Below are 25247 nucleotides of genomic sequence, written 5' to 3'. Positions count from 1 at the left end.
CCATTCCTCCTCCCAGCATGGTGCCACCTTCAGACATAGATCTGTACCCCATTCCTCCTCCCAGCATGGTGCCACCTTCAGCCATAGATCTGTGCCCCATTCCTCCTCCCAGCATGGTTTTGCCTCTTGCCACACAGCGGTAAATGACTCCTTCCATGGTTTTTTCCTCTTGCTAATAAATGGTTGTGCCTCATTCCTCCTACTTCTACTGCCTCTTGTGAGGGCCATTCCTCGTTTTGGCTTATTTATTGTCATCTTCATAGTCTGCACCGCTGTACAGAGGTTGTCACCATTTACTTACAATCTAGTTTTTCGATCTCTCGCTCAATTTCATAGGAACCCAATTCGTCCCTTGACGCAATGTTTAGCCGCAAACAGGCGCAGTCTTTATCATTTGGGGGCAGATGATTTACACAGTGATTAATTATCAGAAATAAACAATGTCGTAGATGGGGGTGTTGGAAAGAGTGCGAGTGCAAACCCTTCTCCACAGATGGAGTATCATTTGTTGCTCCTGACCCTGCTGTACGATATCATTGTGCCGGACATGCATGTGATTATTCCTGGATCAGGTTTCGTTTCCACTTAAACAGTTTCTGAACCTCGACTCATATTTCGATCTGAAAATGAAAGATTTGTCAACAAATCGATTATAAATCAATTTGGCTCAATGACCAGATCTGGTCTCAGCATCTGAGGCGGAAAAACATTTAGTGATCATCGTGTATATAATTTACTATAACAGTAGTAGAATGTCGTTAGTCCGTTATATTATATCATATTCTACCATGTTATCATATATCCTATTGTGACCCGATTAGACTCAGTTCTTCTCGTAGATCGTATCGTTCGATCTGATCATCGGCACAGGTGTCAGTGACTGCAGCATGTACTCAGTGTAGATGACGCCGATTTTAGAATTGATTCCCTGGTGCCTGCTACGATGTAGATATTTCCTATAAACATCAGATGACAGATTCTATGTACATGGTCGTTATATCGATGTATCTGAAGAACGATACAGTGTAACATGATATAATCTATGATATAATAATATATATGATATTGTCTATGTGATATAATGTCAGATGATATAATAATATATGTGATATAATGATATAATCTACGGTAGAATATCAGGTGATATAATAATATAGATAATGATATAATCTATGATATAATGTCAGAAGATATAATAATATATATGATATGATATAATCTATGATATAATTTCTAGTGATATAATATATATGATTTGATTATATAATCTCTGTTACAATGTCAGGTGATAATATAATCTGTAATATAATTTAATGTGATATAATCTATAATATAATGTTAGGTGTGTATGATAAAATCTATAGTATAATGCTCTGTAACGTCGTGTAAAATAATATAGTAACAAAATATAATGTACAAAGTCTATAATCACAGGTGAGTATAATAGAGGGGCAAAGGGCAAGATGCAGGCTCCTCCTGGGTTGGGGTGATACAGTCAGTAATAAAATTATAATATTATACCCTCCGCCTTCCTTCCCTGCCTGTGTACAGGTGAGCAGTCATTTACCTGCCCGGCACAACACGTGACCTCAGCTAACAAATCTAATAATAATACCGGGTGAGTGCAGGGGTCATCCTCCTCATCTTTACACATCACTATCTGCCCGGAAAGTCTCTGTTGTTCATAATAGTAATATAATAATGTAATCATCATCAGTGCATCGGAGTAATTTATTGCTCGTCTGTGTATCTATAGAGAGCCTATAGAAGATGCATATGATGCATTCTGTATGACTATTTACTGTATTATCGATATACGTATAATGTTATATATATATATATATATATATATATATATATATATAAAAAAATATATATAGACACACACACATTTTTGTTACATTGTACATAGATTAGATCATTCTATATAGACCACATTTTTATATGTAAATGACACACTAAATCATGATACATTGGTGACATTATTTAATCACACACGCGCACACACACACACACACACACACACACACACACACACACACACACACACACACACACACACACATATATATTACATTATAGAATAAAAAAAACTTGAGGATACCATTTTGTTATTCCGTTATCTGTGTATTTGTGTACTGGACTTGTATCACTTTGTGATTCTTGTATCGGACTTGTGTTACAACGTATCATACATGCGCCTGCATATAAAAGACGTATTATTTTATCATATAAACCTGGGTATGTTGAACCTGTGTATCTTTATATCATATATGGTCTTATGTATAACGGTTGTGTGTTACAGTATATCATATACGTGCCTGTATATAATGAAAGTGTTTTACATTATGTTATACATGTGCCTCTATTTAACTGATATGTATTACATATTATCAAATATGTGTCTATATATAATGGACATGTATTAAATTATATTTGTGTCTGTGTATATTTGAAATGTACTACATTATATCATATTGACGTCTTTGCATATTTTTCTTGTATTACATTATATCATATATGTGCCTCTATTTAACCGACATGTATTGCATTATATCAGATAGGTGTCTGTGTATATTTTGCCTGTATATAATGGACATGTATTACATTATATATGTGTCTATTTATATGTAATATATTCTATCAGATATGTATCTGTGTATATTTCGCTTGTATTACATTATATCATATATGTGCTTGTTTATTCGTATAACGTTATATCATATGTGTCTGTTTATAATGGATTTTTATTACATTGTATTAAATGTGGGAGGAGGAGGAAGGGGTGTAGGGTGAACCAAAAGTCGGTAATGTTTCTTATTATTGTGGTCTGCAGGGGGCGTTGTGTGTACACAGATGATGAGGGTGATTTTTTTTCGGGTATTGGTGTGAATGCCCTGTTTCTGCTGTGTGGTGACAGGTGAGTGTGGAAAGTGAGGGCATGCGTCTTACCTGTGCTCAGTGCCCGCTTGGTGCTGACCCTGGAGTGAGGGAAGTTTGAGCGTATGCTGAGTATTGGGTGCAGATTACAAACAGAGTGGTGCAGGGAGCAGGCTGATAAAGGGCGCTAGGTGTAGTCTGGGGTCAGGTTGCTGACTGGTTGCAGGGTGCTAGGTGCAGGTTGAGTGCAGCGTTGTAGGTACAGGGTGATAAGTACAGGGTGCTGGCTGGGTGAAGGGTGCTGGCTAAGTGCATGTTTCTGGGTAGAGGGTGCAGGTTGAGTACAGAGTGCAGGCTAGGTTCTGGGTGCAGGCTGACTGCAGGGTGCAGGTTGAGTTCTGGGTGCTAGGCGCAAGTTCAGTACAGGCTGACTGCAGGCTAAGTAGGGGGTGCAGGCTGATTGGGGGTTCAGGGTGCTGGGTGCAAGCTGAGTCCAGGGTGCTGGATATAGGTCGAAGGCAGGGTGCTGGATACAGGCTGACTGCAGGGTGCAGGCTGAGTTGTACTTCTGGGTGCCAGGCGCAGGCTGATTAGAGGGTGCAGGCTGAGTGCACGGTTCATAGTGCTGGGTGCAGGCTGAGTGCAGGGTGCTGGATACAGGTCGAATGCTGGGTGCTGGGTACAGGCTAAGTTCTGAGTGCAAGGCACTTGCTGAGTAGAGGGTGCCGGCTGAGTGCAGGGTGCAGGCTGAGTGCACGGTTCATAGTGCAGGCTGAGTGCAGGGTGCTGGATACAGGTCGAATGCTGGGTACAGGCTGAGTTCTGAGTGCAAGGCACTTGCTGAGTAGAGGGTGCCGGCTGAGTGCAGGGTGCAGGCTGAGTGCAGGGTGCTGGATACAGGTCGAATGCTGGGTGCTGGGTACAGGCTGATGCAGCTTTCTTGCACACTGGGAGTGAGATGTGACGTGGGGAACAAAGAGAAGTGGAATGAAGGAGAGAGGAGAGAGGCTGGCAGATGTGATGACACGCACTGAAGGTGTGCACACACTCCCTGACTGTACACTGTACACTGACTGCACACACACAGCGCCGGCACGGTGAGTACAGCATTGTCTCTCCATTGTCTATTATTGTTCCCGTGTAGGAACAGTGACCCTCAGGGGCCCCAAACCTGTCCATCCCACAGCTGAAGCCTCTAAAACTTCCTGCTCCAACTTTGTCTCAAGATCCCTGCTTTTCATTACTGACTGCAGAACTTTTATTTGTGCAGCCCGCTGATCCGCTGAGCTGACACTCTGTCAGGGGTCCGGAGCGGGGAAAAAGGGGTTTGGGTAGAAGGCTTCTATGTGAGAGGCTTGACAACAGTTGTGCCAGCGAGAATATGTCTATATTATGTAGTATATATATGTATACTATATATGTGTGTGTATACAATAGGTGTGACTATATAATATATTGTGTATACTATATACATGTGTGTGTTTATAGTGTGCTGCTGTCACCTGCTGCCTCCACCAACACTCCAGTACTCTGCATTATGGACACCTATTCCCTTATATTATACCCCCTGTATCATGCCCCTTACACAATACTCACTGCCTCTGGTATAAGACCCCCTGCATTATAACACCCGTAAAATGCACCCTGTATTAATCCCTCTATCATACCTCCTGAAATATAACCCTTGTAGCATACCTCCCGTGCCATCTGTATAATACCCAAAGTACTGTAATACTTGTAGTTTGCGCTCAGTATTAAGATATCCCATATGATACCTCTATTATGCCTCCTCTATAATAACCTCTGTGTCATATCCCCTTTAGTATACCACAAGTATTAAAATCACGCACTGTGTATTATACCCCCTGTATTATATTCCCCTCTGTTATACCCACTGTAAACACACGCTATTCTACCCTTTTGATATCTGGCATATATAGTGATGGGGTCACAATAGTGATACCTCTATAACATATGCATTGTGATAGATAGATGATAGATATATAGATAGATAATATATAGATACATATATACATACATATATCTGTAAGTTCTGTGATGTTATGTGTTTCTGGTATAATAATGAATGAGGCGGCTGATCCGATTTTCTTTGCTGAGATTTCAGTCGCTTTCTGTTAGGGTATGTGCACACACACTAATTACGTCCGTAATTGACGGACGTATTTCGGCCGCAAGTCCCGGACCGAACACAGTGCAGGGAGCCGGGCTCCTAGCATCATACTTATGTACGATGCTAGGAGTCCCTGCCTCGCTGCCGGACAACTGTGCCGTACTGAAAACATGATTACAGTAATAGTGTGTGTGCATACCCTTACCGTTCTGTAGATATACGCATTGGTGTGTAATATTCTGTATCCTGTGATACGATGTGTATAGTATTATTACTCATGGTGTGTAATATTCTGTATCCTGTGATACGATGTGTATAGTATTATTACTCATGGTGTGTAATATTCTGTATCCTGTGATACGATGTGTATAGTATTATTACTCATGGTGTGTAATATTCTGTATCCTGTGATACGATGTGTATAGTATTATTACCCATAGTGTGTAATATTTTGTATCCTGTGATACGATGTGTATAGTATTATTACTCATAGTGTGTAATATTCTGTATCCTGTGATACGATGTGTATAGTATTATTACTCATAGTGTGTAATATTCTGTATACTGTGATACGGTGTGTATAGTATTATGTATAGTGTGTAGTATACATAGCGTGTAATATATACAATGTACATATGAAATTTTCAGTGCCGTAATATTGTGTACAAGGATATGGTGTGTACAGCGCTATGTATAGTGTGTAATATTATATACAATGTGTAGTATTATGTATACTGTGTAATAGTATATACGCTGTGTAATATATGTAAAGTGTTACAAATAATATTAGTATAGCGTTTAATATTATGTAGGGTTTAATATTGTGTATAGTGAGACGGTGTGAATACAATATAATATTCTGTATACAGGCATATAGTGTGTACAGGGTGTCATATTCTATATACAGGGATATGGTGTGTACAGGGTGTCATATTCTATATACAGGGATAAGGTGTGTACAGGGCGTAATATTCTATATACAGGGATATAGTGTGTACAGGGCGTAATATTCTATATACAGGGATATGGTGTGTACAGGGTGTAATATTCTATATACAGGGATATGGTGTGTACAGGGTGTAATATTCTATATACAGGGATAAGGTGTGTACAGGGTGTAATATTCTATATACAGGGATATGGTGTGTACAGGGTGTCATATTCTATATACAGGGATATGGTGTGTACAGGGTGTAATATTCTGTATACAGGGATATGGTGTGTACAGGGTGTCATATTCTATATACAGGGATATGGTGTGTACAGGGTGTAATATTCTATATACAGGGATATGGTGTGTACAGGGTGTAATATTCTGTATACAGGCATATAGTGTGTACAGGGTGTCATATTCTATATACAGGGATATGGTGTGTACAGGGTGTAATATTCTATATACAGGGATATGGTGTGTACAGGGTGTAATATTCTGTATACAGGGATATGGTGTGTACAGGGTGTCATATTCTATATACAGGGATATGGTGTGTACAGGGTGTAATATTCTATATACAGGGATATGGTGTGTACAGGGTGTAATATTCTGTATACAGGCATATAGTGTGTACAGGGTGTCATATTCTATATACCGGGATATGGTGTGTACAGGGTGTAATATTCTGTATACAGGGATATGGTGTGCACAGGGTGTAAAATTCTGTATACAGGGATATAGTGTGTACAGGGTGTAATATTCTATATACAGGGATATAGTGTGTACAGGGTGTAATATTCTATATACAGGGATATAGTGTGTACAGCGTGTAATATTCTGTATACAGGGATATATTGTGTACAGGGTGTCATATTCTATATACAGGGATATAGTGTGTACAGGGTGTAATATTCTATATACAGGGATATGGTGTGTACAGGGTGTAACATTCCACATACAGGGATATGGTGTGTACAGGGCGTAATATTCTATATACAGGGATATGGTGTGTACAGGGTGTAACATTCTATATACAGGGATATGGTGTGTACAGGGTGTATAATATTCTATATACAGGGATATAGTGTGTACAGGGTGTAATATTCTATATACAGGGATATAGTGTGTACAGGGTGTAACATTCTATATACAGGGATATGGTGTGTACAGGGTGTAATATTCTATATACAGGGATATAGTGTGTACAGGGTGTAATATTCTATATACAGGGATATAGTGTGTACAGGGTGTAATATTCTATATACAGGGATATGGTGTGTACAGGGTGTAACATTCTATATACAGGGATATGGTGTGCACAGGGTGTAATATTCTATATACAGGGATATGGTGTGTACAGGGTGTAATATTCTGTATACAGGGATATGGTGTGTACAGGGTGTAATATTCTGTATACAGGGATATAGTGTGTACTGGGTGTAATATTCTATATACAGGGATATGGTGTGTACAGGGCGTAATATTCTATATACAGGGATAATGTGTATACAGGGTGTAATATTCTATATACAGGGATATGGTGTGTACAGGGTGTAATATTCTATATACAGGGATAATGTGTATACAGGGTGTAATATTCTATATACAGGGATATGGTGTGTACAGGGTGTAATATTCTATATACAGGGATATAGTGTGTACAGGGGTGTAATATTCTATATACAGGGATATGGTGTGTACAGGGTGTAATATTCTGTATACAGGGATATAATGTGTACAGGGTGTAATATTCTATATACAGGGATATGGTGTGCACAGGGTGTAATATTCTATATACAGGGATATAGTGTGTAAAGGATGTAATATTCTATATACAGGGATATGGTGTGTACAGGGTGTAATATTCTATATACAGGGATATAGTGTGTACAGGGTGTAATATTCTATATACAGGGATATGGTGTGTACAGGGTGTAATATTCTGTATACAGGGATAAGGTGTGTACAGGGTGTAATATTCTATATACAGGGATATAGTGTGTAAAGGATGTAATATTCTGTATACAGGGATATAGTGTGCACAGGGTGTAATATTCTATATACAAGGATATGGTGTGTACAGGTTGTAATATTCTATATACAGGGATAATGTGTATACAGGGTGTAATATTCTATATACAGGGATATAGTGTGCACAGGGTGTAATATTCTATATACAGGGATATAGTGTGCATAGTGTGTAATATTCTATATACAGGGATATGATGTGTACAGGGTGTCATATTCTACATACAGGGATATGGTGTGTACAGGGTGTGATATTCTGTATACAGGGATATAGTGTGTACAGGGTGTAATATTCTGTATACAGGGATATGGTGTGTACAGGGTGTAATATTCTATATACAGGGATATGGTGTGTACAGGGTGTAAAATTCTATATACAGGGATATTGTATGTACAGGGTGTAATATTCTGTATACAGGGATAATGTGTACAGGGTGTAATATTCTATATACAGGGATATGGTGTGTACAGGGTGTAATATTCTATATACAGGGATATTGTATGTACAGGGTGTAATATTCTGTATACAGGGATAATGTGTACAGGGTGTAATATTCTATATACAGGGATATAATGTGTACAGGGTGTAATATTCTATAAACAGGGATATGGTGTGTACAGGGTGTAATATTCTATATACAGGGATAAGGTGTGTACATGGTGTCATATTTTATATACAGGGATATGGTGTGTACAGGGTGTAATATTCTATATACAGGGATATGGTGTGTACAGGGTGTAATATTCTATATACAGGGATATATTGTGTATAGGGTGTAATATTCTATAAATAGGGATATGGTGTGTACAGGGTGTAATATTCTATATACAGGGATATAGTGTGTACAGGGTGTAATATTCTATATACAGGGATATGGTGTGTACAGGATGTAATATTCTATATACAGGGATATAGTGTGTACAAGGTGTAATATTCTATATACAGGGATATAGTGTGTACAGGGTGTAATATTCTATATACAGGGATATGGTGTGTACAGGGTGTGATATTCTATATACAGGGATATAGTGTGTACAGGGTGTAATATTCTATATACAGGGATATGGTGTGTACAGGATGTAATATTCTATATACAGGGATATAGTGTGTACAAGGTGTAATATTCTATATACAGGGATATGGTGTGTACATGGTGTAATATTCTATATACAGGGATATAGTGTGTACAGGGTGTAATATTCTGTATACAGGGATATGGTGTGTACAGGGTGTAATATTCTGTATACAGGGATATATTGTGTACAGGATGTAATATTCTATATACAGGGATATAGTGTGTACAGGGTGTAATATTCTGTATACAGGGATATGGTGTGTACAGGGTGTAATATTCTGTATACAGGGATATAGTGTGTACAGGGTGTAATATTCTGTATACAGGGATATGGTGTGTACAGGGTGTAATATTCTATATACAGGGATATAATATGTACAGGGTGTAATATTCTATATACAGGGATATAGTGTGTACAGGGTGTAATATTCTATATACAGGCATATAGTGTGTACAGGGTGTAATATTCTATATACAGGGATATGGTGTGTACAGGGTGTAATATTCTATATACAGGGATATGGTGTGTACAGGGTGTAATATTCTATATACAGGCATATAGTGTGTACAGATTGTCATATTCTATATACAGGGATATAATGTGTACAGGGTGTAATATTCTATATACAGGGATATAGTGTGTACAGGATGTAATATTCTATATACAGGGATATAGTGTGTACAGGGTGTAATATTCTATATACAGGCATATAGTGTGTACAGGGTGTAATATTCTATATAGAGGCATATAGTGTGTACAGGGTGTCATATTCTATATACAGGGTGTCATATTCTATATACAGGGTGTAATATTCTATATACAGGGTGTAATATTCTATATACAGGGATATGGTGTGTACAGGGTGTAATAGTCTATATACAGGCATATAGTGTGTACAGGGTGTAATATTCTATAAACAGGGATATGGTGTGTACAGGGTGTAATATTCTATATACAGGGATATATTGTGGACAGGGTGTAATATTCTGTATACAGGGATATATTGTGTACAGGATGTAATATTCTATATACAGGGATATATTGTGTACAGGATGTAATATTCTATATACAGGGATAAGGTGTGTACAGGGTGTCATATTCTATATACAGGGATATGGTGTGTACAGGGTGTAATATTCTATATACAGGGATATGGTGTGTACAGGGTGTAATATTCTATATACAGGCATATAGTGTGTACAGGGTGTAATATTCTGTAAACAGGGATATGGTGTGTACAGGGTGTAATATTCTGTAAACAGGGATATAGTGTGTACAGGGTGTAATATTCTGTATACAGGGATATAGTGTGTACAGGGTGTAATATTCTATATACAGGGATATAGTGTGTACAGGGTGTAATATTCTATATACAGGGATATAGTGTGTACAGGGTGTAATATTCTATATACAGGGATATATTGTGTACAGGGTGTCATATTCTATATACAGGGATATAGTGTGTACAGGGTGTAATATTCTATATACAGGGATATAGTGTGTACAGGGTGTAATATTCTATATACAGGGATATGGTGTGTACAGGGCGTAATATTCTATATACAGGGATATATTGTGTACAGGGTGTCATATTCTATATACAGGGATATATTGTGTACAGGGTGTCATATTCTATATACAGGGATATAGTGTGTACAGGGTGTAATATTCTATATACAGGGATATGGTGTGTACAGGGTGTGATATTCTATATACAGGGATATGGTGTGTACAGGGTGTGATATTCTATATACAGGGATATAGTGTGTACAGGGTGTAATATTCTATATACAGGGATATGGTGTGTACAGGGTGTAATATTCTATATACAGGGATATGGTGTGTACAGGGTGTAATATTCTGTATACAGGGATATGGTGTGTACAGGGCGTAATATTCTATATACAGGGATATGGTGTGTACAGGGTGTAATATTCTATATACAGGGATATGGTGTGTACAGGGTGTAATATTCTATATACAGGGATATGGTGTGTACAGGGTGTAATATTCTATATACAGGGATATGGTGTGTACAGGGTGTAATATTCTATATACAGGGATATGGTGTGTACAGGGTGTAATATTCTGTATACAGGGATATGGTGTGTACAGAGTGTAATATTCTATATACAGGGATATAGTGTGTACAGGGTGTAATATTCTATATACAGGGATATGGTGTGTACAGGGTGTAATATTCTGTATACAGGGATATGGTGTGTACAGGGTGTAATATTCTATATACAGGGATATGGTGTGTACAGGGTGTAATATTCTATATACAGGGATATGGTGTGTACAGGGTGTAATATTCTATATACAGGGATATGGTGTGTACAGGGTGTAATATTCTATATACAGGGATATGGTGTGTACAGGGTGTAATATTCTGTATACAGGGATATGGTGTGTACAGAGTGTAATATTCTATATACAGGGATATAGTGTGTACAGGGTGTAATATTCTATATACAGGGATATGGTGTGTACAGGGTGTAATATTCTGTATACAGGGATATGGTGTGTACAAGGTGTAATATTCTATATACAGGGATAAGGTGTGTACAGGGTGTAATATTCTATATACAGGGATAAGGTGTGTACAGGGTGTAATATTCTATATACAGTGATATGGTGTGTACAGGGTGTAATATTCTGTATACAGGGATATATCGTGTACAGGGTGTAATATTCTATATACAGGCATATAGTGTGTACAGGGTGTAATATTCTATATACAGGGATATAGCGTGTACAGGGTGTAATATTCTATATACAGGGATATAGTGTATACAGGGTGTAATATTCTATATACAGGGATAAGGTGTGTACAGGGTGTAATATTCTATATACAGGGATAAGGTGTGTACAGGGTGTAATATTCTATATACAGTGATATGGTGTGTACAGGGTGTAATATTCTGTATACAGGGATATATCGTGTACAGGGTGTAATATTCTATATACAGGCATATAGTGTGTACAGGGTGTAATATTCTATATACAGGGATATAGCGTGTACAGGGTGTAATATTCTATATACAGGGATATAGTGTGTACAGGGTGTAATATTCTATATACAGGGATATGGTGTGTACAAGGTGTAATATTCTATATACAGGGATATAGTGTGTACAGGGTGTAATATTCTATATACAGGGATATGGTGTGTACAGGGTGTGATATTCTATATACAGGGATATAGTGTGTACAGGGTGTAATATTCTATATACAGGGATATAGTGTGTACAGGGTGTAATATTCTATATACAGGGATATGGTGTGTACAGGGTGTGATATTCTATATACAGGGATATAGTGTGTACAGGGTGTAATATTCTATATACAGGGATATGGTGTGTACAGGGTGTAATATTCTATATACAGGGATATATTGTGTACAGGGTGTAATATTCTATAAATAGGGATATGGTGTGTACAGGGTGTGATATTCTATATACAGGGATATAGTGTGTACAGGGTGTAATATTCTATATACAGGGATATAGTGTGTACAGGGTGTAATATTCTGTATACAGGGATATAGTGTGTACAGGGTGTAATATTCTATATACAGGGATATGGTGTGTACAGGGTGTAATATTCTGTATACAGGGATATGGTGTGTACAGGGTGTCATATTCTATATACAGGGATATAGTGTATACAGGGTGTAATATTCTATATACAGGGATACGGTGTGTACTTTTTCCACTTAGGCCCCTTTGTTGACTATGGACGGCCCCCATGGGAGAGAATACATTAACTTTTTTGCATTCTTTATTAATAATGTCAGATTTTCCTTCTTTTTACCGGGTCTCCAGGGAACCCCATATTATTACCTGATAACCCTGTGCCCCCATGTTATTACCTCAGAATCCTGTGCCCCCCATGTTATTACCTGATAACCATGTGCCCCCCATGTTATTACCTGATAACCATGTGCCCCCCATGTTATTACCTGATAACCCTGTGCCCCCATATTATTACCTCAGGACCCTGTGCCCCCCCCGTGTTATTACCTCAGAACCCTGTGCCCCCATGTTATTACCTGATAACCATGTGCCCCCCATGTTATTACCTGATAACCCTGTGCCCCCATATTACCTCAGAATCCTGTGCCCCCCATGTTATTACCTGATAACACTGCGCCCCCATATTATTACCTCAGAAACCTGTGCCCCCATGTTATTACCTCAGAACCCTGTGCCCTAATGTTATTACCTCAGAACCCTGTGCCCCCATGCTATTACCTCAGAATCCTGTGCCCCCCATGTTATTACCTCAGAACCCTGTGCCCCCATATTATTACCTCAGAACCCTGTGCCCCCATATTATTACCTCAGAATCCTGTGCCCCCATGTTATTACCTCAGAACCCTGTGCCCCCCCATGTTATTACCTCAGAATCCTGTGCCCCCCATGTTATTACCTCAGAACCCTGTGCCCCCATATTATTACCTCAGAACCCTGTGCCCCCCATGTTATTACCTCAGAACCCTGTGCCCCCATATTATTACCTCAGAATCCTGTGCCCCCCATGTTATTACCTCAGAATCCTGTGCCCCACATGTTAATACCTCAGAACCCTGTGCCCCCATGTTATTACCTCAGGATCCTGTGCCCCCATGTTATTACCTCAGAATCCTGTGCCCCCCATGTTATTACCTCAGAACCCTGTGCGCCCCGTGTTATTACCTCAGAACCCTGTGCCCCCCATTTTATTACCTCAGAATCCTGTGCCCTCATGTTATTACCTCAGAACCCTGTACCCCCATGTTAATACCTCAGAACCCTGCGCCCCCATATTATTACCTCAGAATCATGTGCCCCCCATGTTAATACCTCAGAACCCTGTGCCCCCATGTTATTACCTCAGAACCCTGTGCCCCCCATGTTATTACCTCAGAACCCTGTGCCAACATTTTATTACCTCAGAACCCTGTGCCCCCATGTTATTACCTCAGAACCCTGTGCCCCCATATTATTACCTCAGAACCCTGTGCCCCCCATGTTATTACCTCAGAACCCTGTGCCCCCCATGTTATTACCTCAGAACCCTGTGCCCCCATATTATTACCTCAGAACCCTGTGCCCCCCATGTTATTACCTCAGAACCCTGTGCCCCCCATGTTATTACCTCAGAACCCTGTGCGCCCCGTGTTATTACCTCAGAACCCTGTGCCCCCCATGTTATTACCTCAGAATCCTGTGCCCCCATATTATTACCTGATAACCCTGTGCCCCCATATTATTACCTCAGAATCCTGCGCCCCCCATGTTATTACCTGATAACCCTGTGCCCCCATGTTATTACCTCAGAATCCTGTGCCCACATGTTATTACCTGATAACCATGTGCCCCCCATGTTATTACCTGATAACCCTGTGCCCCCATATTATTACCTCAGGACCCTGTGCCCCCCCGTGTTATTACCTCAGAACCCTGTGCCCCCATGTTATTACCTGATAACCATGTGCCCCCCATGTTATTACCTGATAACCCTGTGCCCCCATATTATTACCTCAGAAACCTGTGCCCCCATGTTATTACCTCAGAACCCTGTGCCAACATTTTATTACCTCAGAATCCTGTGTCCCCCATGTTATTACCTCAGAATCCTGTGCCCCCCATGTTATTACCTCAGAACCCTGTGCCCCCATATTATTACCTCAGAACCCTGTGCCCCCCATGTTATTACCTCAGAACCCTGTGCCCCCCATGTTATTACCTCAGAACCCTGTGCGCCCCGTGTTATTACCTCAGAACCCTGTGCCCCCCATGTTATTACCTCAGAATCCTGTGCCCCCATATTATTACCTGATAACCCTGTGCCCCCATATTATTACCTCAGAATCCTGCGCCCCCCATGTTATTACCTGATAACCCTGTGCCCCCATGTTATTACCTCAGAACCCTGTGCCCCCCATGTTATTACCTCAGAACCCTGTGCCCCCCATGTTATTACCTCAGAATCCTGTGCCCCCCATGTTATTACCTCAGAAACCTGTGTCCCGATGTTATTACCTCAGAATCCTGTGCCCCCATGTTATTACCTCAGAACCCTGTGTCCCCATATTATTACCTCAGGACCCTGTGCCCCCCCGTGTTATTACCTCAGAACCCTGTGCCCCCCATGTTATTACCTGATAACCCTGCGCCCCCATATTATTACCTCAGAAACCTGTGCCCCCATGTTATTACCTCAGAACCCTGTGCCCTAATGCTATTACCTCAGAATCCTGTGCCCCCCATGTTATTACCTCAGAACCCTGTGCCCCCATATTATTACCTCAGAACCATGTGCCCCCATATTACCTCAGAACCCTGTGTCCCGATGTTATTACCTCAGAACCCTGTGCCCCCCATGTTATTACCTCAGAACCCTGTGCCCCCATATTATTACCTCAGAATCCTGTGCCCCCCATATTATTACCTCAGAACCCTGTGCCCCCATATTATTACCTCAGAATCCTGTGCCCCCCATGTTAATACCTCAGAAACCTGTGCCCCCATGTTATTACCTGATAACCCTGTGCCCCCATATTATTACCTCAGAAACCTGTGCCCCCATGTTATTACCTCAGAACCCTGTGCCAACATTTTATTACCTCAGAATCCTGTGTCCCCCATGTTATTACCTCAGAATCCTGTGCCCCCCATGTTATTACCTCAGAACCCTGTGCCCCCATATTATTACCTCAGAACCCTGTGCCCCCCATGTTATTACCTCAGAACCCTGTGCCCCCCATGTTATTACCTCAGAACCCTGTGCGCCCCGTGTTATTACCTCAGAACCCTGTGCCCCCCATGTTATTACCTGATAACCCTGTGCCCCCATATTATTACCTCAGAATCCTGCGCCCCCCATGTTATTACCTGATAACCCTGTGCCCCCATGTTATTACCTCAGAACCCTGTGCCCCCCATGTTATTACCTCAGAACCCTGTGCCCCCCATGTTATTACCTCAGAATCCTGTGCCCCCATGTTATTACCTCAGAATCCTGTGCCCCCCATGTTATTACCTCAGAAACCTGTGTCCCGATGTTATTACCTCAGAATCCTGTGCCCCCATGTTATTACCTCAGAACCCTGTGTCCCCATATTATTACCTCAGGACCCTGTGCCCCCCCGTGTTATTACCTCAGAAACCTGTGCCCCCATGTTATTACCTCAGAACCCTGTGCCCTAATGCTATTACCTCAGAATCCTGTGCCCCCCATGTTATTACCTCAGAACCCTGTGCCCCCATATTATTACCTCAGAACCATGTGCCCCCATATTACCTCAGAACCCTGTGTCCCGATGTTATTACCTCAGAACCCTGTGCCCCCCATGTTATTACCTCAGAACCCTGTGCCCCCATATTATTACCTCAGAATCCTGTGCCCCCCATATTATTACCTCAGAACCCTGTGCCCCCATATTATTACCTCAGAATCCTGTGCCCCCCATGTTAATACCTCAGAAACCTGTGCCCCCATGTTATTACCTCAGAATCCTGTGCCCCCCATGTTATTACCTCAGAACCCTGTGCGCCCTGTGTTATTACCTCAGAAACCTGTGCCCCCGTGTTATTACCTCAGAATCCTGTGCCCTCCATGTTATTACCTCAGAACCCTGTGCCCCCATATTATTACCTCAGAACCCTGTGCCCCCATGTTATTACCTCAGAATCCTGTACCCCCATGTTATTACCTCAGAACCCTGTGCCCCCCATGTTATTACCTCAGAATCCTGTGCCCCCATGTTATTACCTCAGAACCCTGTGCCCCCCATGCTATTACCTCAGAACCCTTCGCCCCCCATTTTATTACCTCAGAATCCTGTGCCCCCCATTTTATTACCTCAGAATCCTGTGCCCCCATGTTATTACCTCAGAATCCTGTGCCCCCCATGTTATTAACTCAGAATCCTGTGCCCCCCATGTTATTACCTCAGAACCCTGTGCGCCCCGTGTTATTACCTCAGAATCCTGTGCCCCCATGTTATTACCTCAGAACCCTGTTCCCCCATGTTATTACCTCAGAATCCTGTGCCCCCCATGTTATTACCTCAGAATCCTGTGCCCCCATGTTATTACCTCAGAACCCTGTTCCCCCATGTTATTACCTCAGAATCCTGTGCCCCCATGTTATTACCTCAGAAACCTGTGCCCCCCATGTTATTACCTCAGAACCCTGTGCCCCCCATGTTATTACCTCAGAACCCTGTGCCCCCCATGTTATTACCTCAGAATCCTGTTCCCCCATGTTATTACCTCAGAATCCTGTGCCCCCAATGTTATTACCTCAGAATCCTGTGCCCCCCATGTTATTACCTCAGAACACTGTGCCCCCATGTTATTACCTCAGAACCCTGTGCCCCCCATGGTATTACCTCAGAACCCTGTTCCCCCATGTTATTACCTCAGAATCCTGTGCCCCCATATTATTACCTCAGAACCCTGTGCCCCCATATTATTACCTCAGAACCCTGTGCCCCCCGTGTTATTACCTCAGAACCCTGTGCCCCCCGTGTTATTACCTCAGAATCCTGTGCCCCCCATGTTATACCTTAGAACCCTGTGCCCCCGTGTTATTACCTCAGAATCCTGTGCCCCCCATGTTATTACCTCAGAACTCTGTGCCCCCCATGTTATTACCTCAGAACCCTGTGCCCCCATATTATTACCTCAGAACCCTGTGCCCCCCGTGTTATTACCTCAGAATCCTGTGCCCCCATATTATTACCTCAGAACCCTGTGCCCCCATATTATTACCTCAGAAACCTGTGTCCCGATGTTATTACCTCAGAACCCTGTGCCCCCATATTATTACCTCAGAACCCTGTGCCCCCCGTGTTATTACCTCAGAACCCTGTGCCCCCCGTGTTATTACCTCAGAATCCTGTGCCCCCCATGTTATACCTTAGAACCCTGTGCCCCCGTGTTATTACCTCAGAATCCTGTGCCCCCCATGTTATACCTTAGAACCCTGTGCCCCCGTGTTATTACCTCAGAATCCTGTGCCCCCCATATTATTACCTCAGAAACCTGTGTCCCGATGTTATTAGCTCAGAACCCTGTGCCCTCATGTTATTACCTCAGAACCCTGTGTCCCCCATGTTATTACCGCAGAACCCTGTGTCCCCATATTATTACCTCAGAACCCTGTGCCCCCCATGTTATTACCTCAGAACACTGTGCCCCCCATGTTATTACCTCAGAACCCTGTGCCCCCCATGTTATTACCTCAGAATCCTGTGCCCTCATGTTATTACCTCAGAATCCTGTGCCCCCCATTTTATTACCTCAGAACCCTGTACCCCCATGTTAATACCTCAGAACCCTGCGCCCCCATGTTATTACCTCAGAATCCTGTGCCCCCCATGTTATTAACTCAGAATCCTGTGCCCCCCATGTTATATTACCTCAGAACACTGTGCCCCCCATGTTATTACCTCAGAACCCTGTGCCCCCCATGTTATTACCTCAGAATCCTGTGCCCTCATGTTATTACCTCAGAACCCTGTGCCCCCATGTTATTACCTCAGAACCCTGTGCCCCCCATGCTATTACCTCAGAACCCTTCGCCCCCCATTTTATTACCTCAGAATCCTGTGCCCCCCATTTTATTACCTCAGAACCCTGTACCCCCATGTTAATACCTCAGAACCCTGCGCCCCCATGTTATTACCTCAGAATCCTGTGCCCCCCATGTTATTAACTCAGAATCCTGTGCCCCCCATGTTATTACCTCAGAACCCTGTGCGCCCCGTGTTATTACCTCAGAACCCTGTGCCCCCGTGTTATTACCTCAGAATCTTGTTCCCCATGTTATTACCTCAGAACCCTGTTCCCCCATGTTATTACCTCAGAATCCTGTGCTCCCCATGTTATTACCTCAGAACCCTGTGCCCCCATGTTATTACCTCAGAACCCTGTGCCCCCATGTTATTACCTCAGAATCCTGTGCTCCCCATGTTATTACCTCAGAACCCTGTGCCCCCCATGTTATTACCTCAGAATCCTGTGCCCCCCATGTTATTACCTCAGAATCTTGTTCCCCATGTTATTACCTCAGAACCCTGTTCCCCCATGTTATTACCTCAGAATCCTGTGCCCCCCATGTTATTACCTCAGAACCCTGTGCCCCCCATGTTATTACCTCAGAACCCTGTGCCCCCCATGTTATTACCTCAGAACCCTGTGCCCCCCATGTTATTACCTCAGAACCCTGTGCCCCCGTGTTATTACCTCAGAATCTTGTTCCCCCATGTTATTACCTCAGAATCCTGTGCCCCCCATGTTATTACCTCAGAATCCTGTGCCCCCATATTATTACCTCAGAACCCTGTGCCCCCCATGTTATTACCTCAGAATCCTGTGCCCCCATATTATTACCTCAGAACCCTGTGCCCCCATGTTATTACCTCAGAACCCTGTGCCCCCATGTTATTACCTCAGAACCCTGTGCCCCCATATTATTACCTCAGAACCCTGTGCCCCCCGTGTTATTACCTCAGAACTCTGTGCCCCCCATGTTATTACCTCAGAACTCTGTGCCCCCCATGTTATTACCTCAGAATCCTGTGCCCCCATATTATCACCTCAGAACCCTGTGCCCCCCATGGTATTACCTCAGAAACCTGTGCCCCCATATTATTACCTCAGAACCCTGTGTCCCATTGTTATTACCTCAGAACCCTGTGCCCCCCATGTTATTACCTCAGAACCCTGTGCCCCCGTGTTATTACCTCAGAATCCTGTTCCCCCATGTTATTACCTCAGAATCCTGTGTCCCCCATGTTATTACCTCAGAATCCTGTGCCCCCCATGTTATTACCTCAGAACACTGTGCACCCCATGTTATTATCTCAGAACCCTGTGCCTCCCATGTTATAACTTCAGAGTCCTGTGCCCCCCCATGTTATTACCTCAGAACCCTGTGCCCCCATGTTATTACCTCAGAACCCTGTTCCCCCATGTTATTACCTCAGAATCCTGTGCCCCCCATGTTATTACCTCAGAACCCTGTGCCCCCATATTATTACCTCAGAACCCTGTGCCCCCATATTATTACCTCAGAACCCTGTGCCCCCCGTGTCATTACCTCAGAATCCTGTGCCCCCCATGTTATTACCTCAGAACCCTGTGCCCCCATGTTATTACCTCAGTACCCTGTGCCCCCATATTATTACCTCAGAACCCTGTGCCCCCATGTTATTACCTCAGAACCCTGTGCCCCCCGTGTTATTACCTCAGAATCCTGTGCCCCCCATGTTATTACCTCAGAACACTGTGCCCCCCATGTTATTACCTCAGAACCCTGTGCCCCCATGTTATTACTTCAGAGTCCTGTGCCCCCCCATGTTATTACCTCAGAACCCTGTGCCCCCGTGTTATTACCTCAGAACCCTGTGCCCCCATGTTATTACTTCAGAGTCCTGTGCCCCCCATGTTATTACCTCAGAACCCTGTTCCATGTTATTACCTCAGAATCCTGTGCCCCCCATGTTATTACCTCAGAACCCTGTGCCCCCCATGTTATTACCTCAGAATCCTGTGCCCCCCCATGTTATTACCTCAGAACCCTGTGCCCCCCATGTTATTACCTCAGAACCCTGTGCCCCCCATGTTATTACTTCAGAGTCCTGTGCCCCCCAATGTTATTACCTCAGAACCCTGTGCCCCCGTGTTATTACCTCAGAATCCTGTGCCCCCCATGTTATTACCTCAGAACCCTGTGCCCCCCCATGTTATTACTTCAGAGTCCTGTGCCCCCCCATGTTATTACCTCAGAACCCTGTGCACCCCATGTTATTACCTCAGAACCCTGTGCCCCCATATTATTACCTCAGAACCCTGTGCCCCCATATTATTACCTCAGAACCCTGTGCCCCCCGTGTTATTACATCAGAATCCTGTGCCCCCCATGCTATTACCTCAGAACCCTGCGCCCCCCATGTTATTACCTCAGAACCCTGTGCCCCCCATGTTATTACCTCAGAACCCTGTGCCCCCATGTTATTACCTCAGAACCCTGTGCCCCCCATGTTATTACCTCAGAACCCTGTGCCCCCCATGTTATTACCTCAGAACCCTGTGCCCCTGTGTTATTACCTCAGAATCATGTGCCCCCCATGTTATTACCTCAGAATCCTGTGCCCCCATATTATTACCTCAGAACCCTGTGCCCCCATGTTATTACCTCAGAACCCTGTGCCCCCATGTTATTACCTCAGAATCCTGTGCCCCCATATTATTACCTCAGAACCCTGTGCCCCCATGTTATTACCTCAGAACCCTGTGCCCCCATATTATTACCTCAGAACCCTGTGCCCCCATGTTATTACCTCAGAACCCTGTGCCCCCATGTTATTACCTCAGAACCCTGTGTCCCATTGTTATTACCTCAGAACCCTGTGTCCCCCATGTTATTACCTCAGAATCCTGTGCCCCCCATGTTATTACCTCAGAACACTGTGCACCCCATGTTATTACCTCAGAACCCTGTGCCTCCCATGTTATTACTTCAGAGTCCTGTGCCCCCCCATGTTATTACCTCAGAACCCTGTGCCCCCCATGTTATTACCTCAGAACCCTGTTCCCCCATGTTATTACCTCAGAATCCTGTGCCCCCCATGTTATTACCTCAGAACCCTGTGCCCCCCCCATGTTATTACCTCAGAACCCTGTGCCCCCATATTATTACCTCAGAACCCTGTGCCCCCATATTATTACCTCAGAATCCTGTGCCCCCCATGTTATTACCTCAGAACCCTGTGCCCCCATGTTATTACCTCAGTACCCTGTGCCCCCATATTATTACCTCAGAACCCTGTGCCCCCATGTTATTACCTCAGAACCCTGTGCCCCCATATTATTACCTCAGAACCCTGTGCCCCCATATTATTACCTCAGAAACCTGTGTCCCGATGTTATTACTTCAGAACCCTGTGCCCCCCATATTATTACCTCAGAACCCTGTGCCCCCATGTTATTACCTCAGAACCCTGTTCCCCCATGTTATTACCTCAGAACCCTGTGCCCCCCCCCCATGTTATTACCTCAGAACTCTGTGCCCCCCATGTTATTACCTCAGAATCCTGTGCCCCCATATTATCACCTCAGAACCCTGTGCCCCCCATGGTATTACCTCAGAAACCTGTGTCCCGATGTTATTACCTCAGAACCCTGTGCCCCCATATTATTACCTCAGAACCCTGTGTCCCATTGTTATTACCTCAGAACCTTGTGCCCCCCCATGTTATTACCTCAGAACCCTGTGCCCCCATGTTATTACCTCAGAATCCTGTGCCCCCCATGTTATTACCTCAGAACACTGTGCCCCCCATGTTATTACCTCAGAACCCTGTGCCCCCATGTTATTAATTCAGAGTCCTGTGCCACCCCATGTTATTACCTCAGAACCCTGTGCCCCCCATGTTATTACCTCAGAACCCTGTTCCCCCATGTTATTACCTCAGAATCCTGTGCCCCCCATGTTATTACCTCAGAACCCTGTGCCCCCCCCATGTTATTACCTCAGAACCCTGTGCCCCCATATTATTACCTCAGAACCCTGTGCCCCCCATATTATTACCTCAGAATCCTGTGCCCCCCATGTTATTACCTCAGAACCCTGTGCCCCCATGTTATTACCTCAGTACCCTGTGCCCCCATATTATTACCTCAGAACCCTGTGCCCCCATGTTATTACCTCAGAACCCTGTGCCCCCATATTATTACCTCAGAACCCTGTGCCCCCATATTATTACCTCAGAAACCTGTGTCCCGATGTTATTACTTCAGAACCCTGTGCCCCCCATATTATTACCTCAGAACCCTGTGCCCCCCCCATGTTATTACCTCAGAACTCTGTGCCCCCCATGTTATTACCTCAGAATCCTGTGCCCCCATATTATCACCTCAGAACCCTGTGCCCCCCATGGTATTATCTCAGAAACCTGTGTCCCGATGTTATTACCTCAGAACTCTGTGCCCCCCATGTTATTACCTCAGAATCCTGTGCCCCCATATTATCACCTCAGAACCCTGTGCCCCCCATGGTATTATCTCAGAAACCTGTGCCCCCATATTATTACCTCAGAACCCTGTGTCCCATTGTTATTACCTCAGAACCTTGTGCCCCCATGTTATTACCTCAGAATCCTGTGCCCCCCATGTTATTACCTCAGAACCCTGTGCCCCCATGTTATTACCTCAGAATCCTGTGCCCCCCATGTTATTACCTCAGAACACTGTGCCCCCCATGTTATTACCTCAGAACCCTGTGCCCCCATGTTATTAATTCAGAGTCCTGTGCCCCCCCATGTTATTACCTCAGAACCCTGTGCCCCCCATGTTATTACCTCAGAACCCTGTGCCCCCATGTTATTACTTCAGAGTCCTGTGCCCCCCGTGTTATTACCTCAGAACCCTGTTCCCCCATGTTATTACCTCAGAATCCTGTGCCCCCCATGTTATTACCTCAGAACCCTGTGCCCCCATGCTATTACCTCAGAATCCTGTGCCCCCCATGCTATTACCTCAGAACACTGTGCCCCCCCATGTTATTACCTCAGAACCCTGTGCCCCCCATGTTATTACCTCAGAATCCTGTGCCCCCATATTATTACCTCAGAACCCTGTGCCCCCATATTATTACCTCAGAACCCTGTGCCCCCCGTGTTATTACATCAGAATCCTGTGCCCCCCATGCTATTACCTCAGAACCCTGCGCCCCCCATGTTATTACCTCAGAACCCTGTGCCCCCCATTTTATTACCTCAGAACCCTGTGCCCCCCATGTTATTACCTCAGAACCCTGTGCCCCCCATGTTATTACCTCAGAAACCTGTGTCCCCCATGTTATTACTTCAGAATCCTGTGCCCCCCATGTTATTACCTCAGAATCCTGTTCCCCCCATGTTATTACCTCAGAATCCTGTGCCCCCATGTTATTACCTCAGAATCCTGTGCCCCCCATTTTATTACCTCAGAACCCTGTGCCCCCCATGTTATTACCTCAGAACCCTGTGCCCCCCATGTTATTACCTCAGAAACCTGTGTCCCCCATGTTATTACTTCAGAACCCTGTGTCCCCCATGTTATTACCTCAGAATCCTGTGCCCCCCATGCTATTACCTCAGAACCCTGTGCCCCCCATGTTATTACCTCAGAATCCTGTTCCCCCCATGTTATTACTTCAGAATCCTGTGCCCCCCATGTTATTACCTCAGAACCCTGTGTCCCCCATGCTATTACCTCAGAACCCTGTGCCCCCGTGTTATTACCTCAGAATCCTGTGCCCCCATGTTATTACCTCAGAACCCTTTGTCTCCCATGTTATTACCTCAGAACCCTGTGTCCCCCATGTTATTACCTCAGAATCCTGTACCCCCCTTTCTTACCGGGGTCCGCACATCTGTTTCCTATTGCCATCGGTATAACTCTTACATCTGGGGCTCCAACAATACTAGAACCAGGGATACCACAATCCTCTTGTTACTTGTGGCCCCTCAGCTTCTCCGTTTGTCACTTGTGGCCCTTCAATTCATCCTCCTGTCACTTGTGGCCCCTCAGCTCCTCCATAGGTCACTTGTTGCCCCTCCTCTAGTCACATGTGGCCCCTCAGCTCCTCCTCCTGTCAGTTGTGGCCCCTCAGCTCCTCCATAGGTCACTTGTGGCCCCTCCTCTTGTCACATGTGGCCCCTCAGCTCCTCCTCCTGTCAGTTGTGGCCCCTCAGCTCCTCCACCTGTCACTTGTGGCCCCTCCTCCTGTCAGTTGTGGCGCCTCAGCTCCTCCCCCCCCCCCGTTACATGTGGCCCCGCTCCTGTATATCCGGTGGGGTTTCCCGCCACCCCTCATCGGTGCCCTGTCCTCTCACTCTCGGAGGTTGCACGCCGGGAAATGCTTAGAATACTTAGGACATGGCCGCGGTACTCCAGTGACAGCACCGGACAGACCCCCGGGACCCCCAGACACACTCCGGAAGGGCAGAGTGTGGGCCCCCCGTTCCCCTGGAGATGTGCTGGAGGTAATAGGGGGCTAGGGCGGAGGGGTACTCTCATATCACCATGGTACGATGTAACCAGGACCGTGACGTCACTGATCCCGGCGTGTGAGGGGTTAAGTGTCCCCCAGTTGTCAGACTCGAGCCCAGGGTGATGATGGGAACTAAAGGGGTTAAACTTCGCGGTAGAAAAG

General features: G+C 44.1%; 1 protein-coding gene and 1 long non-coding RNA gene across 4 annotated transcripts in view; one reads left to right on the top strand and one right to left on the bottom strand.

Annotated features, from left to right (window-relative positions):
• LOC142661026 (uncharacterized) lies at positions 1-25185 on the bottom strand. Its single transcript, XR_012850616.1, has 3 exons — positions 24451-25185; positions 2105-2201; positions 1-620 (listed from the first exon to the last, which is right to left on the bottom strand). It is a non-coding gene; the product is annotated as an uncharacterized LOC142661026 (long non-coding RNA).
• SOX6 (SRY-box transcription factor 6) overlaps positions 3638-25247 on the top strand; it is a 481651-nt gene continuing 460041 nt past the window's right edge. The window contains exon 1 of one of the 3 annotated variants that reach the window (XM_075838210.1): positions 3638-3977. The gene's annotated coding sequence lies outside the window, so the exon portion shown is untranslated. Of the gene's footprint in view, positions 3978-24859 lie in introns of those variants that run through there. The other 2 variants (XM_075838209.1, XM_075838211.1) reach the window with 2 other exon arrangements.

Source organism: Rhinoderma darwinii, chromosome 9 (genome assembly GCF_050947455.1).
Source record: "Rhinoderma darwinii isolate aRhiDar2 chromosome 9, aRhiDar2.hap1, whole genome shotgun sequence".
Taxonomy (NCBI): Eukaryota; Metazoa; Chordata; class Amphibia; order Anura; family Rhinodermatidae; genus Rhinoderma; species Rhinoderma darwinii.
The sequence above is the reverse complement of the archived record's forward strand: the minus strand, read 5'-3'. Positions and strand labels throughout refer to the sequence as shown.